At 38.4% G+C, this 19,021-nt stretch overlaps 1 protein-coding gene across 4 annotated transcripts in view; it reads left to right on the forward strand.

Moving 5' to 3' along the window:
- MID1 (midline 1) overlaps positions 1-19,021 on the forward strand; it is a 238,277-nt gene that overhangs the window by 114,225 nt on the left and 105,031 nt on the right. Inside the window, exon 1 of one of the 4 annotated variants that reach the window (XM_015641087.3) lies at positions 17,177-17,290. The exons of the other annotated variants lie outside the window; for them this stretch is intronic. The gene's annotated coding sequence lies outside the window, so the exon portion shown is untranslated. Of the gene's footprint in view, positions 1-17,176; positions 17,291-19,021 lie in introns of those variants that run through there. 4 annotated transcript variants of the gene reach the window in all.

Raw genomic sequence — 19,021 nt, forward strand, 5'->3', positions numbered from 1 at the left:
CTTGCCCACATTAAAATTTTTGGTCAAATTTTCCTGAAGGTGAGAAGCTTTGGGCATATTCAGTGCCTGTATCCACATTAACAAGTCATGCTGGACCAATTAACAGCAGATCAGGAGACTGAAATGATTGATGCAGAGAACCCAATACCCAGATTGTACACATTTTTTACCCATACTGTACTCCTTGTAGTCAGGGCCCAAAGACTTCATTAGCAGCAGAAGGTCATTATTAAGTGCTCATCTAGAGCTCATCATCTGTGCTATTACATCTGAGAGCATGAGACTTCGCGCACTTCAGCATTAGTCAGAGATGTGACTCCAGCCTGATTAATGGAGAGGATTGGGAGGCTGCTTAAAAATGTTCCCATGACCTGAACTAAAGCACTACTGGGAAGACATACAGCAAGCACAGCTTCTGCTTTGCAAGGGCACAGATATCCTTGAATTAGCATTTGTGCTGCTCATTTCCCTAATGCGGCTTTCCAAGCCAGGCTCATCCTGAGTGATGGTGCTAACAATGCAGATCCAGCTAATGAGCCAGCCACGCTCGGGGGCTCGGAGGGCACAGTGCTGTGACCGTCCCTCAGGTGAGGAGGTTAAGTTATACACGAGTGAACTTGGGTATTCCCAGCACCGTAAAAATTATGAAGGACAGGCTTAGTAGGAGGAAGATGGGATTGGGTCAGACTGGGAGAGAGGAATACTCCTGCTAAACAGTGTTAGAGTGCTAATCCTTGTAACTTCCTCTCTGGGCTTTGTTGTCAGACCCCTATTGGGGCCTGATTATTCAGACTTTGCTCTGTCTTCCCAGGCACCCGTTCTGAGCAGAGCTGTCTCTTCCCATACTTAACAGGGAGCTGAACTGCAAAAGGCAGCTAGTGTTTCTTCGAGGTGGGAAACAGGTTTTCACTGTTAAAACTTTGTAACTCAAAGTTGCAGAATATCTGCTGACCAAGCATATGAAATGTGTTTAGGATGTTATGCTGCTCAGAAGTATGAGAGTATTGTATCTGCACTGCATTATTTCTTATCTCAGCTAACCATGGAAAGATCTCTTCTATAGAAAAGCTCGGGAGTACATAAAGGCACTGTTGTTTCTTGGAGTTAGTGAAGCTATGAAACGCATGAACTTTACCCCTTGTCTCTACAAAAGGTTTGCCAGTTCTATGAATTTTAAATCCATGGGAAATTTTTGTTGCCCTCAGCTGCCGGGTTTCAATGGCTAAAACTCTTTTTGAAGTTATGCTTGAATGCTGCTTTCTTTATAGCCTCCAAAACGACACCTTATGCTTTTCCTGCATTCATAACACTGAGAAAAAGATGAAAAGTGTTCCCTGTTCAACCAACCATCATATATCATCTGATCCGTTTGGCTGCTTGAATGTAGTGATTAAATGCCCATAATTCCAAGAAATACTAAAATGAGTTTAGCAGTTTGATGTTTTAAAGTCTGGGAATAAAAAGGCAGATGTTATGATCCATGAAGGAATAGTACATACCAACTGGGGGAAGGGCACAAGTAAACTAGAACTGTTTCCTGTGTAATGAGCCATGCATGGCAAAGACTCTAAGGAATGGCCAGCAGCAAAGAGCTACCTACAGCAATGTAATCATTTTATGTTCCATTAAGGCCTTGTTACTTTAGAATTTATATAAATTTATGCTTCGGGAAAATATGAAGCCTATTGTATGACTCTGGTAAGGAAGAAAATCCAACTTCAAAGAACTGTCATTTAGAAGAACTGCATCCATCCAATTCTGATTTTTAACTGAGTATTTTGGAGATGAATGGGAGAGAACTTTGATTCAGGAAGGAGATGACATACTGAGCACTAGAAAGGTCATGGTACACGTGGGCATTTGAAAATGGCAGCTTTTGGCTATGCGACTGTAGCTTTATTTTTGCTTACTCAAGATGATAGACAGAAAGAACAGCCAATATTTTTAAGTTCTGTAGAAACTTATTAAATGGATTTTTTTTTTTAAAGACTACTGAGAACTTCTCAAAAAAATTGGACACAAACTGGTTATATGGAAAACATATATTGCCAAATGCCTTTTTTGAAAATAAAACCTATAAGAAAGGGAAAAAATTAATTTGCCTTCAATTTTCCCATCTGTTTTATAAACCAATATCATAAACAAAACCATACATCCTGTCTACTGAGTCAGAAAAAATCCTAAGGATCCCAGTTTGAGAGCTCAGATAGGTCTCTGCCATCTGGATTTTGTTCTCTAAGGAAAACTGTGACTTTTATCAGAAAATTTATCTACCTCTTTCCCTTTGGAAATCCAACTTTATTATTCATTTAACTGCCAGACACGGTCCTGACTTAGAATACATCAGGTAAAACCCACCAATAAGTCTTATGTCCAGGTTTGTGTCCATCTTGACAGATACAGAAATATCTTCAAAGAAGGTGGTGAAAGAACAGTGCTGTCAGACATCAGATTGGAAGAAGTGTAATTTTGTTGATTATTGGAGCCATTCTCCCTAGCAGCATTCTGCTAACCTACTCACTAACCAGTTGTCCTGAAGAGTCAGCCTGTTCCAGGTGCTGTACCATCACAGAACTCCTTTACACTCCCCAAGCATCTGAGAAAGGCGACAAGAAACCCAAGGGAGGCTTGATAATACTGACCATAAAAAAACACCCTTTCCCCCTATATATTAACTACATATTTTTTAAATTTAATTTTTCTGATATAAACAAATACTTGTTTCTGAAATACTTGAAAGCAGGCCCTCATTCTTTAATCTATGAAGAAGTAGAATAAAAATATATATGAGAGAATGCTTTAAAAGGTTGCATGTTCAAAATGTTTTGTCCTAAGAACAAGTTACCATTTAGTGTACTGGGGATCTGTACCAAACAGGAAACTGATCCTGAGAACTAACTTCATCTGCTTCAATAGAGTGATATTTATCTTCAAACTAGACAGAATAAATCTTTTCAAGCCCTTGTGTATGGGTCTGACTCAAAGGAAAGATAGATATTTATCAGAGAATCTCAATGGTATTATGCTTTGAATTGTTTATATTCTCCTCTCTCTCCTTTATATTATTTTAGACTTTATTTTGCTCAGCATCTGAAATAGGATATCCATGTTCCTGATGCAACATGAACATATGTGACATGGAGTTTTTCTTGTCTGACTTTTTAGGGGAGGGGTGCTACACAAATGTATCTGAAAAATTTACATCACTCACTGACTGAGTGCTCAAGTTTCATATGTCTGATTTGCACTGTTCAGATCATTAGTGGTGGCATAGACATAAATAATTGTGTTCATAATGCTGTCAGACACTTTTCCCTGTTACTTGTGCGTAATAACTGAATAATATAATTTATTGACTTAGGTAAGTGAAAATCATTCTGGGTGTTGTGGACAGTCACTTATTTTAAAATTTTTCACTGTAGTTCTCATTTCAATGCTCTCTCACACAGCAGGTGTTTGGGGGTTTTGTTACTTTTTCCTTATATGCACAGAATTTGGATTTTTCATGTGAGTTAAAGAGAGAACATCTAAAAATAAGCTGATAATACAATTGATTATTATACCAGTTATTTATGTGGTTTGTAATTATAAACCTTTTTTATCACATTTTGATTATGTACAAATGACCCAGGCCACCTTCCACGTAGAAATTGTTGTGAAGCCCAGTTTGACTTCATAATGAAACACTCAGGAAGACAAGGACTGTGTTTTCAGAATCAAGTTTTTGTGCTTTCATTTCCAGGAAATGCTAATTCTCACTACTTCATCACCCAAGTACAAATGTAATGCAAAGGCATAGATCTGAAAAATACATGGTGTTTTTTTGAGTATTAGCCCTTTGATATTTCAAAATACTATCAATAATATAAGTGCTGAAAGGAATAGACTTTCTTTGCTAAAGATATTCTGTTCTCTGGGTGCATAATGAAATTCCAGCATGAATGCACAGCAAAACGAAGTATTAACTTTCTTTGCTTCCTGAGCAGTTCAAAATGTTTTGCTCCTGTGGGATTTAATGTAAGTGATGCTGGATATTTAGTCTACAGCATTCTATTCACCTTTGAAAAGCCTAGGTTGTAATCTGATTTAGATGACAATTGAAATACTCAGCGGTCTCAGTTTAGTTCGTTTTTTTATTAAATCATCATCAGACACTTAACACAGCGCTGATCTTGGCAATAAGACTCATTTTGAGGCATGCTGGCACTATTGGAGTAAAAGAGGCATGGAATATAAACTTGGCTTTAAAAAAGAAATGAAATGCAGAAAACTCCTTCCTTTTTAAAAGCACAAACATTTATGGAAATTTTGCAAAGATGAACCCTACCTACTGCATGGGATGCTTTTATTCTCAAAGATGATAGACTGCATTACAAATGGAAAATATATTGATACTGTTGGAAAAAAATTCCTCAGTAGGAGGAACTGCATTATGGTAACAGTGATTTGCACTGGCTTATTAAAGATACCAGAGCAGCAGTATCTGGCCAGATGGTGTATTTTTAGGTGTGGCCATCAAGTCAGAAACTATGCTAAATTAAGAAAATGCTTTGATCGATATCTTCTATCATCTCTTTACATCTGAACCCTTCCAAAATCATAATGGATTTAACAGGGTAATATGAAGATCTGCAACAATAAAATAAATAATTACCCTTGGTTCATCTAGGAATAAGCAAAAGTACAATAAAGGCAACAGTAAAGGCTTTCTTTGTTATAAGGAAGTTTCTCATTCTGCATTATTGCATTCTGAACAGAAGGGTCAGTTGTACTTTTTTGAAAATAACATGCCAGTTAATTCCATTTCTGTAATCATCTGCAGATCAAAAACTATGCATTGCACCCATCAGTAAAGGTTTTTGCAAGATCCAGGCTAGACATAGCAGAAGAAAAGGGTTTAGAGTCTAGCACTTCAGGGGGCTAATATGTTTGAAAGCTACTACTCAAATGGACCATAGTTTAGTCCCTGTGCTGCCCATCAAGACAGTAATTAAAAATCACCCATTCAGGTAATTGCTTCTGGGTGTTGATGCACCATGTTGTGGGTGTGGAGAAGAGGAGGGTTTGTGAATGTATGTCTGATGTGCTGAATTTCAAAAAGAAGGAGGGGAAAAGAAGGAAAAACTCAACTTGCCCCAGGAGAGAGGAAAAAGAAAGAATAAAGCTTCCTTCAGTAAACTCAGCCAGTTTTACAATCCTAATTTCTGAGTTCCTCACAAGAGACCTTCCCCCTATTTTCTCCAAAGAGAAAACAAAATTGTGAAATCAAAAGTCAGCCCTGGGGGAGGTGGGGGAGGAGAAGGGGAAGGAAGCTTGTAAATGAGACAGGATTTATCCTGAAATAATAACCTTAGCAGTGATACCAGGGCTCCTGGTGAACCACTTGGTGGACTTATTAATCTGTCTCCTTAGATGCTGAGTGTTGTTTTTAGAGCAGGTTCTTTATGTCAAAGGAGATTAGCATTGGTGACAGAATAACATATTCTTGAATGTGAATGTGGAGAAAAAAGTACTTTATCTCCCCTGCTGATAATTCTGATATATATTGCTATATTATTTCCTTGATTATTTTGTACATTTGTTTGTATACAATTACTCCTAAATTACTTTTAAAAATCAATGTGGAGAAAAAACACTTGTTCTCTTGTTACCTTAAAAAAAGAATTACTGAGGATAGCATTAAATCTTCTTTCAACATTAAACATTTAAATAAGCGGTGGCTGTGCTGCTGCCTTTTGAATCCATGCATGGCTGCTAAAATATTTCATCTCTCAGGGTTTCTTACACATTTCACCCATGCTAATGTGAGGAAAATGTTTTGCTTTCTCATCTTTTACATTGAGTATCTCATTGAATGCCTACTACACTCAGTTCCCTGAGCAAAGAGGGTAATGCCAATGTGACCTTGGTGCCAGTGAAGCACCAAGTGGAGCAGATCATCTTGAGTGTCATCATGTGGCACATACAGGACAACTGGAGGATCTGACCCAGCCAGTGAGGGTTCGGGAAAGGCAGGTCCTGCTTGACCAACCCAATCTCCTTCTACTACAAGGTGGTCTGCCTTGTGAATGAGGGAAAGGCTGTGGATGTTGTTTACCAAGACTTCAGTAAAGCTTTGACACAGTATCCTCATGAAGGACCTGGCTGCCCATGGTGTTGATCTGCTAGAGGGTGGTAAAGCTCTAGAGAGAGATCTGGACAGGCTGGAATGGTGGGCTGAGGCCAGTGGAATGAGGTTCAGTAAGACAAAGTGCTGGGTCCTGCACTTCAACCACACCAGTCTTCAGCCACACCAGGGGAAGTCTAGGTTGGACACTAGGAAGAAAGTTTTCACAGAAAGGGTAATTGGGCATTGGAACAGGCTTCCCAGGGAGGGGTGGAGTCACCCTCCCCAGAGGTGTTTAAGGAAAGAGTCATTGCCTGGGTCTAGTGGACAAGGCGGTGTTTGGTCATAGGTTGGACTCAATGATCTCAGAGGTCTTTCCCAACCTAATTTATTCTATGATTCTGTATCCTGTGTATCAAGGAAAGTTGCTTTTTGCAGAGTCTTTCTCAGAATAATACTTCTGAATCTGGCCTTCCCCCTGATTTAGGAATCACATTGCTGCATTGAATTATAGACACCCCAATATGAGTTGGAAGCTTGACAGGCTCTGCTGCTACCACCTTATTTTCCATATCTTATGTCCTTTTGTACAGGAGCTCTGCCACACTTCTTGTTAGGGATTTATACTCATCTTTATTTTCTAGATGTGTACATAACTTATGGAAGGAAGTAACTCCAGAAAATGCTATAAATAAGTTGTACATATGTTACCCTTTCATGTATATAATGTTGCTGATTTGAGTTGAAAGACCAGCAAAAAAAAATGAGTGATTTCTGTGAGGATTTTTTTAAGGGTTGGTTCTTGCTAGCTGGAAATGAGAGCAGCTTTAACTGGTATTTTAGATGCTGTTTAGAACTGGGTAAAGAAAGATAATGAAAACAGGCTTAATTTCTTGCCCTGGCTTGTGGGGTATTTTTATGTCATTAAGATGGAATTTCCCATCACCACTGCACTGGAAGTCTTCCAAGTGCATTTGCAAGATTAGCAGAAAGCAGAGATGTATGTTGAAACAAGCTCTGTCCGTTTCTGCTTGGCTTCAGTAGGTCTGTCCTTTGTGAAAATCTTGAAGAAAGGCTGGATTATTCTTTCCTGATGGTAATCCAGGAGCCCTGAGCAGGGTTTGAAGGAAGTGATGTAAGCTGTATATGAGCTATACATTCACTGCCATTACACACTCCCATCTCTTCCAGGGGGGGGCTGGTTTAGCTGTCTGATGGTCAGGAACCCAGAACATCCTGGCTGTACTGTTTTTCTCTGAGTCATTAGTGGAAAAGATAGTTACCAACAAAGAGAAATTGTTGTTGCTACCTGTTTTGGAGACCTATTCCCTGGGGGAGAATTGTTCCATCCCAGTGTAGTGCCTATTTCACTCAATTTTCTAGATAGAACCTTAAACAGGTGGCTAAAATTTTGTCTAGCTTTTTAATGGCTAAAAGTGAAATTTTGTTCTGTCATGTCTAGGGGAATTTAGCTGTCTGTTCTTGACACAGAAAACCCATTTGGCCAGCCCCGTGTCCCACTTGTCCTTTCTCAGACGATATGACAATATAATCATCCCACATTAATCTGGCTCATTCAGTCTGTGTGGCATTAGAGATGACAGAAGTTGTCTTTTCCTAACTGAAAGTGGAGAAAGAAGCTGCAAGAAATCTAATCATGGAATGATTGGATCAAATAATGGATTTCTATTCCAGGTTTGACTCCATGGTAGATGATGATTCTGACAACATTTTGGGTGTGGTTCTTGTGCTGAACTTAGAAAGGGTAGAAAACAGCTGCAAAACTCAATGCAGAAGAAGAGCCCTTAACACATCAGTCCATGGGATATAATTGATCTGCTCTAATTTCCAGTGGCAGCAAACTGTTCTTTCTGGCATATTGTAGCTACTCCTTTTCTCCAGCATCTCAAGGAATATAATATCTTTTCATCATTTCTTGCTGCTGGAAGGGTGGTGGTGTGTGTTCATGTTCTGATAGGTTAATTCTTTCATCTAGGCCAAATGCAGGCAGAAGATACTAACTATTAGGTTGATCCAGCAGGAAGCAAAGGTAGTTAGAAAATGTGATATTTATGTCCTTACATCCATCTGTAAGAGTGTGTGGTTTTAAGACGAATACAGTAAGTCTCCTGTCAGGGAGAGTTAACTGCCTGCCAGATTGGTTTCCCAGAAAAGAAGTCTCTGTAGGCTGGCTGCTGTTTAATAAGTGCACTGTGTCCATTATTCAAGCTTTTGAATGGATTCTTTTTTGCTTATTATAGAAAAAAACTGAATTATTCTTTGTTAAACAAAAATCATCGTGTTCTTAAATTTATAACAGATTCATAGACAGTGCAAAGTAATCCAAGGGTGAGTTGTTTTGCCTGAATTTTCTGTCCTTTTTTCCCCCTCCTGTCTTTCCCCCCAAGTGATGCTCAGATGTAAGACGTGGCTGAACCTGTTTGGTTGCTTTGTGAAATCTGCACAAACTGCCACCTGGAGCTGCTACCCAGAGCAGCCACTACTACGTCTGACTAGTTCACAAAGGCACATTTATTCTGGTTGGCATTAATTAGATCAAGAAGGTAGAAAAGGAAAAGAGAAGAAAAGAAGTTGCTGCATTCCTGAGCTGATAATATATACAGGACTGACGAGTGGAGAGGAAAATTGCAGAGCATAGCGGCTGTCTCTACTGGCAACTGAAAACAGCCCAGTAACTCTGTTTTCACGGGATTTGTGCCTTGTCTGTTTGCTCTAAAGGGAGCTAGGTAGGATAAATTGATGATAGCTGTGGCAAATAAATGTTACCTGGCAGTGAAAATTGAATTTGCAAATATACTGAAAGCATAGAATCAAGATCCCAATTCTTTGAATCTTTACTATGCAAAGCACTAATAGCGATGGGTTCTTTGGGGGGAAAGTTTTTTGGTGGGTTTTGTTTGCAGGGGGAGGGCTTGAAATTATTCCTCAGCAAATCTGAATCTTAAAATTGACAGTGGATCTCACTCTAATGTCATGTCATAAAGGGCTAAAGTATAAAAAGGCTTTCAAAGGAGTAATTAATGGAAGACAGGCACATGGATGGCTGTTCCATGGCATCAGAGTGGGTATTCCTGGGAGAGGATCAGTCAGTAACAGGTTTGTTCTTCAAACCTTTTATCTCACCCATCTTCCATGGGACATAGCCTTTCCATGGCAACTGTGAAGAGAACATTTCCATAATCTAGTGTGACTGCTCCTTAAGAAATTATTATATATCTGTATTTAAATTCTCAGGTTCAAGGAGATTAAAATTAATGCCTGAAATATGTATTATTCTCAACTGGTATTCTGTGGTATGTTAATACCAGTCCTGTATGAACTTTATCTTTTGAAACATATTGCCTGTGTGATGACCTGTTCATTAACAGAAACTTGAAGTACAACACCCCTACCAGTTAGAGGACTTGGTAATTCCTTTTAGGCTGAAAAATGTCATGCTCAAGACCTGCATGAGGTTTCATAAAAATTCTTCCCTAAAAATACTGCTTCTGCTTAATAGCCATTGGGTTTGGGCTTTTTTTCTTCAGTCACTATTGGGACCTTTGTTCTTTGGTCTGCCTGTTAGACTTCTTTATTTTAGCTTTTTCCTTTTCTCTTGCTTGAGTACAAAAAACACTGTTTCTTATCATGCTTTTAGCTGTAATTTACATTATATTTTATGATAGGTTGCAGTAGCAGGAGATCCTTGTGAAGAACAAAAATAAATACAATAGTGTTTCCTTTCTTCATCTATTTGTCAGCATTACTTTTGGGGCAAACTCCATGCCAGGGACTATAGCGATAGCGGTACTGAGACCTACAGGTGCTTTGGAGAGCCTATAGCTTGAGCAACAGACTCTTCTTTCAGGGTGATGGGAAAGAGTACTTCCATGAGTCCTTAATCTGAAATTTGACAGTGAGTGTGTTTATTTTGTCTAGATGCAGGTGCACCACCCTGAAGAAGACACTGAAAAGAAAATGAGTATTACACAAGAGTAAAGTTGACAGATAATTAGAGATTTAATAATAGATAGGAAAAAAATGATGGCTGTGTTGTCCAGGACTTGGTGCTTATTTAATTTCTTGGAGATCATGAGTACTTAGAGGGAGAGTGATTGATGGGATTAATTAGAGATATATGTTTAACAAGTGTTCCTGGCTCTTGTGGCTCATTAATTAAAACATGAACCTTGTAAGAATGCTCTTTGCAATCCATATTGGTTTATGAATTCAAACCACTTTGGTTTTGAATGGAGGAGAAAGCAGATGAACAGGTAAGTAGTGAAACAAAAATAATATGTAAATAATGGGTTAGAGTGATTTATATTTCATTGGAGATTCAAAAAAACCTGAATCAACCCATAAATCAAGAATAATTGGCAAGGTCTGCCTTTTTGGAGATGTTTTCTTTAGCAGTCTCTGGTGGTTTGTGTTTAAATTTATCTTATGTGACATTACAAAAATTAGTCTTTGAACTAACTGTAGAATTAGTATATAATTTTTATGTTTTAAGCAATTTGTTTTCCATTGGGAAAATTGAATATCCAGAATCTTTTTCTTTTACGCACTTGTATTTGTAAATAGTTGTATCTCTTCACTTGATAAACTATTAGAAAAATAACAAAAGGGTGTATATGTCTCTCTGCACATTGAGTGTCTCTTTACTGAAGCTTTTGGAAATCTAAAAGGCAATTAATTCACTTAACAGGCCCTGTGCTTGTAAGTAAGGATTTGAGTTCCCTGATCCTTTGCTTTGTTTTTCATAAGTTAGTGTTCTTTATTAAAAGGCACAGCTTTCTTTTACTAATATTTTTCAAGGCTATTCATTTTAATTTCCTAATGATCCTCATTTCTTTTAAAATACAGTGGTACAGTTAATATATGAATATCACTGGAAGACAATAGACAATACCCTCAGGACCAAAGATTATTTCATTAGCATAAACTTGTTTGGTTCTAATCATATAAGTATTTGTCTATGTACTTAACTTTATTTAGCATTCCCAAGAAATTCTTGTATCTGATGCTATCTCTCTGTGTCTGCAGAGCAACTGCCACTACTGTTTTCAGTAAGAAGATGCTCCCCAAAAGAAAGCTGTTGAACTAGTTTAGTTTTTGAACTAGGCTTTAGTTGGCAACAGCTGAAGTTTCAGCAAAACTGGGAGCCGAGTGTGAGGTTAAAATACACTTATAATTACTGAAACTGTAGATTTGTACTACTACTCATGAATATCACATAATCTTTGCATAATACTAAGGGCTATATTTCAATGCTTAAGAAAACAAATTTAAATTTCTTCTCTAATGCAGTTCTTTCTGGCCATGGTACAAAAACATGAACGTATTCAGGCAGTGTTTTTTAAGTTTGTTAAAGCGAAATCTTTATTCCAGTTTTTAGAATCAGGTCACATGGAGGTAAATCATAATCAGACATCCTCTTTGTAAAGCATCTCCACCAAAGATACTAATCTAGCTGTTATGCTAAAAATCCCATAATTTTTAAAATATAAAACAGAGGAGGATTTAGATGCAGACAAGAGCCTCAAAATTAAGACCGACCTCTAAACCTTCCAAAGTTTTGAGGCTCTCCAGATTGTTGTTGTGGGATTTCGGTTTCTTCAGGGTTGAGGTTCTCTGGGATACTTTCTCAAAGAGGAGTTTCTTTTATCTCAGTTCTGTTCCAGGAAGGATACTCTAAAAGGCTTGTTAGTTTCTTCTTTCTCGTGTTTATTAATATATAATTAAAAGACTTGTCAAGTCTTCTCCAGATTTTTAGCACAAGTTCACTTACCACACTTCATTTCAGCTTTGGCTGAAGTTGGCTTTAATAGCACAGAATGACCCCAAATTATGCAGTCTATCCACACACATTTTTAGCTTTTCTATTTAACTTCAACAGTTTTCATGGTGTTTTCCTGGATGTCAGAGCTTGGTATCAGAGATAAGGACACACTTAGTGCCTCAGACTCTAACATAGATTTTAGATCCCAATATCCTCTCCACTATTTAGAATTAATTGCCTTTTCAAATACTTTAGAAGAGACTTAGACTTCAGGAGATGTGTTTAAAAACTTCAGGCTTCACATTTATTAAATGTCAGCTCAAGTTTGTTTTAGCATCATACTGTTAAAAAGCAGTTAACAACAAAGCAAAAGAAAACAATTTTATTTTCATTACAAAACCTTTTCCATGTGATGAGATTGAAAGGGTGAACAATCCTTTTGGGTATGCTGCAGGAGAAAGCTTAAAAAGAATCAAGTTCCTGTGCTTTTGACTGGGTTCATTTTTTCCCCCCCCTGCTTTTAAACAGGTCCTTGCACACTGATACTTTTCAAACCTTATTTTGATAGTCAGGTTCAACTGATGTTTTCATATTCCTGCTCTGATCATTCCCTCAATATCCTTCAGGGCATCAGATTAGAATTCAGTGCTGTTGTTAATCTAACAATTTAGAACAGAGCAATTTATCTTCTTTCTCTGTCCAAAACTCAAAATGCAGCACTGAGGAAAAGGCTTCATTGACCACAAGGAATTGTTAAAAGCAAGTTCTGTGTAGCAGTGGGAGTAGCTTTTCTTTTTCCCTTTCTTTGCCTCACCTACCCTCAATTTACAAGCAGCTGCTGTATATTCTAAGCAAGGGGATTTTTTGTTTGTAGCTTACTTTGAAGTTTATAAAGATAGGTTTTTGTTTAAATGGGGGAAATATGATATGTGATAAAGAAGTTTATAATCTATTCAAATATGAATCAAGTACTATACATTTCTCCTTCAGGAAGGCATAAATTATTTTATAATCACATTCTGCTGTTGAAATTAGGGTTTTGCCTTTCTCCAAAGAGCCTTAATAGGGGTCATTTATAGTATGGCTTATTGGGTCAAATCCAAATGATATTTAAATACAAATGAGGCATTAAGGGGGAAATGGCATACCTTCATACAATGACCCATCAATGTCTTAAGAGTTCTATCAATGAGACCAGAGGAGGTTTACAGCTCAAAGAGCAATTAATATTAAACAAGTATTTGAGGGAAAAATAGCACTTAGCATCCATATGAAACAATTTCATACTAAGAAATTGCTCAAATTATATCACATGAATCATTCTTGGTGACATGGTATTTCTTCATTTTTCCAAAAACCCAGACTGCCTTTTTGTTACTTGTATGCCCTTAGTGTTCAAAGAGAATTGTAAGGTGCAGATGCTGGCTTAAAGGGAGGAGCATCTGTATTCTCTCCACTTCTTTCACTTGGGGCGAGCAGAGGGATGTGGCTAGTTAGAGCTGCATGGAAGATATTTGCCTGGAGCAGGAAAACCTTACATCCCAGACATGCTGTTAAGAACAGCAGTGAGGCTGCTCTTACTCTGGCCCTGTTCAGAAAAATGTGAGTTGCTAATGTCATTTGGATCAGCCCCTCTGTGCTGACTGACCATATGGCAAGAGAAGAAAGACTGGCGAGATGCTATTTTTAACCAATCTACTGTTGTTGGTTTTCTTCATCATAGAATCCTGTGATTAGCTGTATAGAACAAGTAATTTATGTGATTGTGCTTGCCTGTGTAAAAGTTACAAACTGCAGACATTAGCATATTTGTTCAATTTGTTAATATTTCAGTTTCAGTATGATCCATTATACTGCTCTATGGCATCTGCTTCCTGAAGACAGTGGACTGATTGTTCGGAATAAGTGCCCAGCAGCAACACCAATCAATCTAAAAATGTATGTTCCCTGTCCATCAAAATAAGATAAAATTGCACAGATAATGAACTATAAAAGGAAGATCATATTTCTGTTCTACACATTGAAGTGGCATAGACAATTCTCTTTTGAGGGCAGAAGGCAAGGCAGTAAAAATGAGATTTGGAAGCTGCATATTAGTATTTCCAAACTAGCAAGAGAAAAATCTTAGTTTCTAGCTTTCTTAAAAGCCACATAGACCAATTTTCAAGTCCAACTCTTCTTATGCCTGACTTACAAGCAACACAATGGAGCCCTGCTAAAAGCTGTGCTGGATGCTTGTGGGCCACTGAATTTCAGGATTAACATTGGATTATGATTTTTGTGCCCCATCTAAGTTACTTCTCCCAGTGAGTGCTGTTATTGTCTTTTTCTAGGATTTTGAATATTTTCTGGAAACGGGATTTCTTGTAACCTAACTGGGCACTTGCTTGTTTCTATTCTACTGTTGATGTGCTTCAGGTGCCAAGGTGCTCTGTTTCTTGATTGCCAGGAGCCTTGTAGCCAGAATAACACAGTAACTGTAAAGCACAGCTGTGCAGAAGGTGAAGTACGATACTCAATGCTCCCCTGAACAGGATTGCGCTGATCAAACTTTTACTGTGAAGAGCTGAAAGTGAATTTGGCAGAAACAATGGCTGCACAGCAAATAGACACAGTGTGGAGATGCTGGCATCAGAAATACATAATTTTAGAACCCACACATGATGAAAGAATAAATTTACAGAGGGTCAATAGATGGATTTTCATTAAGTCTCTGAGCCTTAAGCTATATTCAATTTAGATACAGTAACTTTTCTCTCTAGTAGTATATTAGTTCAGAGTTTTAGACTGAATTTCTTCACATCCTTTTTGAGGTAAGGACGTTGCTAGTTGATATCTAGTGAATCTTTTGACATAGTTTAAGAAATCCCTGTCACAAGCTACCCGCTTATTTCTGCTGCTGAAACATCCTGCAACTGTACACACCTTAAGCAATCATTTTTTGTAGCTTATACCATGCAAAGAAACACACAAGCTGTGGTTCAGCACTTAATCTACTGATTCTGTGGTGAAGGTGGTAAATTTCAGCAGTAAGGAGCTATTGGTGGCTGAAATATTTTTCTTTCCTTTGTAAAATTCACCAAAGCTCTTGGTGAGTATCAAAAGAACACAAATGCACAGGTGTGTTGGCTCTGAGCACCAGAGATGATATCTTGTTAAACTGTGGTAATTTGATTATATTCAGTCATGTATCTCTATATGAGAATATATGAGAATCCAGCTTCATGTCTAAAGACACCTCTATTGAGGTTTTCATGAATTCCAATAGGTGTTGAAGAGGAGGAAGGCTAGAAAACCCCTATTTTATAGTTCACACTTGAATTCAAAAGTGGAGATTAGTGTGGCAGAGGATATTCGTTAGATGACTTCATTATCTTAAGGCTGACAAACTGTAAAGTGACACAAATACAACTTTATGAGACCATGGGTTTGAGCTCATAATTATTCACTTACATACATGTTTATATGTGCATACACATGCATAAGCAGTGAAAAGTATTCTGACGTATTTGCTGACAAACCATCACATAGAGATACAGCTCTTAATTATGAAGTCTCCCTCACATGCAGTATTACCCTCAAACTGAAGTAAAACTCATTCAGGAATTAAGGCAGATTTATTAACAAAATTAAGATTATTGGAACTGGTATCACTTTTATGATTGGTTAAGAAGAAGATTAAAATATAAAAAATGTTTGTTCGCTGAAAATTCTTCAGCAGTCTAAAACCAGACTGTGGCTGGCTGTCTGCAAGTAAAGGGCATGAAAAGACAGACTAACTATAGTCTGTCTATAGACTGCTAAAGAGCAGCAGGACAGCATCTGATAATCACAGAATCAAGAATCATTTAGGCTGGTTGATGACAAATGCATCTGGATGAGTATAAGCCAGCATGGCTGGAGAGACAGTTCAAAGAAATTACATAATGCTGTTTAATGAAACATCAAGGATAGGATATGTGTTGAGGAATCTAAAATTCTTCTGTCCAGGACTTGTACTGTGGCTCCTACTGGGCTGCTTATAACTTGACTTGACTGTAAGTTGTCCATGGACATTGAGTATCATGGGAAAGGGTTCTAATAATCATAGTCACTCTGCACATCTGAATTGCTTTCTGCATGTTCAGTTTGCCTGCTAGAAGCTGCTGTTCCACACATAAGTAAACAGATGTTGCCAGCAAAAAGCTTTAAAAACCTTAGGGAGAATGTACGTTTGTATGAGGTCTCTGGTCTATTGTTTCAAGGAAATTAAATGAATAGGAAATTAAATAATCACAACAGTTGTTTATTGCTTCAAAAGAACAGGGTAGGCTCTTCCATGGAAAAAAAACCTTAAGACAAGTGTGGCTTTGCAGTCCTATGCTCAGATGTCTGAGGTATGCTTTGTTTCACTTTGTTGTGTTACCATTGTATGAAAGGGGGCATTGCAACATGAAAACAAGAGAACACAAGGAAGCAATTCTTTCCTGCTGTTTCCACTTTGTGTGATTTTTTTAACACCTTTGTTGGAGACCAAATGTCTGGTGTGACTCAACCAGGATTCCTCCCGGGTACTTTGGTGAAGCATTTGCAGTTTCCTGTTGCAGTTTGCTGCTTACATACAAGTTAAAGTAAAATTTAAAAAAAAATAAGCAACCACTATCATCTTGTGTTTCACCTGATGAATCTCAGACAGTAGGGTCTCTGCAAGCACCAGCTTGTAGGAAGAGAAGTCTTTCATGCTGGTGCTGTTCTCTCTCAAATTGTCCCCACTTCTGGTGAACTCCTGGTAGACTTTTTACATTTTCGAAAAATATTTGGGAAAAACAGTAAAAAAAAGTGATTATTTGCCACAAGTCTGTCATTCAGAGTTCTGCCATTCTGGAGAACAGCAAATGTGGAGATGTTCCTTTGGAATGTAGCAGGTTTGGCCTGTCCAAGCCACCCTCCCTTTACAGGGCTGGGTGCTGCCAGCCCACCTTGGCTAATTGTCCCTGGGGCTGAGCTCACCCTCACCCAAGCTGTGAGTCAGCACTGTCCCACCACAGCCCTTGGTGGCTTGCTGGGATGCTCTGCAAGAAGATCCATTTCTCCTGCCCTCACCCCACCCGGGCTGGCCTTGGGAAGGAGAGGAGATGTTTTGCTGTGGGTGCAGCACGCAGGGCTGGCTTTGGGAGCAGCGATTCTGGCGGAGGCGGTTAGGTGGAGCGGGTTTTCCTGCAATTGTAGGGGAGATTTTCCTGTTGTGCTTCAGCCACAACTGTCTTGCAGTTGCAGACGCAGTCATTGCTGCCACAGGATTGCTGGGACAGTGGTGGGGGCTGCTGCCTGTCCCGGCTGGCTGCCGGTGGTTGCTGAGGGTCAGCGTGGTCCCTGTCTGCACAGCAATGATGCCCACAGAGGATGTAGGGCGGGATCCAGCGGTGGGTATGCGGCTGGCTGGCTTTGTGGGACTGGAGCAGATGCATTTGTGTACGCTTGCCCTTGCAAGTAATTTAGGAAGAATTTTATAATGTGTTTAGCAGTTGTAGGGAGGAGTTGAGGTTTGCTCTGTTGCTGTGATTAATTATGCTTTTGATGCTGGAAAGTCTGGAAAAAATTGAACATTTTTCATCTTGTGTTTTCAAACAAGGACTTATTGTCTTGTTAGTTGTCATAAAACCAGTTAGAGAGATAAAGGGGCAGTGGCATCTGCATAGTGTTAACAACATCCGGAACATTATAATTCTGTTTTTAAAATAACAGATGAAGGCTGAGATATGTGTTTACATCAGAGAATTTTTAAAAATACAACCATTCCCTGAAGCCTGCTTCAGTTCTTCTGCAAAGTCTTTCAAATTCCATTTATTTATCTGTAAATGATGAAGTTACATAACATAAAACAGTGACATGCTTCAAGTGTGATGTCTGAGAGGTGATGCTTTTTCAAAGGATGTCCTTTTGGCACCACTATGCTCAGACTGATGATCTGGTCACTATGGTTATTTTGTGTGCAAGTTCTGTATCCACAAAAGGCCACAAAATGCAGCATACATTTAGGAGAATCAGCAGCATGTATAGCTCATAGGTACGGAATCATCGTGTGATTTTCCCAGTACAATATTTCAAGAGAAACGGTTGTCTGAGGATAAGATGACATTCAGTGATGTTTGAAAGTAGGCATTTTACAAAGCTGCTGGAAGAAAAAGCTGGAAGCAGATGCATACTAGTAACTCTCTCAAGCGCTACTCTAGTTATTACAGTAACACTGACCTGCTTGCCAGCTGACAGGAAATGTACAATTTTGTTCTTTTTTTTTTTTTAAGACAAACTGTGAGACTTTTCTTATGTCATTGATGAAGAACATCTAAAGGGATATAATTAAGCTATTGTTTTCTCTTTCTATTCTCTCTTAAAAGCTGCTAAGCTATTTTGTGAGTGCCATCAAGAACCTTTTATTTGAAAGGTCTATTGGTGGTATTGATATAGTAATTCAGAAGCAGAACTATCCGAATCCAGAAAAAACTCTGTTCAGTGGTCCCCTGGAAAGAGGTTGTTCTGGGATCATTCTTCTGCAACTCAACTCAGTTTTCTGTGTCTCCTTTCAGATTTTTAACTACAGAACAATAGAAGTTAAGCATATTTAAAGATATTTATTGGAAGCAAATTTGGCTAAGCAAGTGATTGCTGTGCACACAAGAATAAAGAATAGAGATTAGATTCTCTATTTTCTCTTTTTAAAGCTCAAGAACACTGAGATATTTGTTAGTTGATTTAGGCTTAATTTCTTAGATTCTTAAGATCCTTCAAACCTGGAATAAAATAAACATATCTAGAAATCACTGATCACTTAATACTAAAGATAATCTCAAGTAGTTTAAATCAGATGGCTTTAGAGATGGCCATTTATTTCCATTAACTTCTAAGGGACCCGTTCAGATGAAAGCCACCACTTGCATTCAGGAACCACTATACAGCAAGAGAGAAGGACTGCATCCTCATATTTTTTCACTTAGTGATTTGCTACCAGGTACTTGCAGATTTCTGTTCTGGTCTACAGAATGGAAGAATGCTCCTAAAAATTTTTCTGCTAAGGGTGAACAGGAGCCTGGTACCCCAAGCTGTGGTGGCCCCAGTGACACCAGTAAGACAGGAAATATCCCCACTCCTCTCAG

Source organism: Parus major, chromosome 1, assembly GCF_001522545.3.
Source record: "Parus major isolate Abel chromosome 1, Parus_major1.1, whole genome shotgun sequence".
Lineage (NCBI taxonomy): Eukaryota > Metazoa > Chordata > Aves > Passeriformes > Paridae > Parus > Parus major.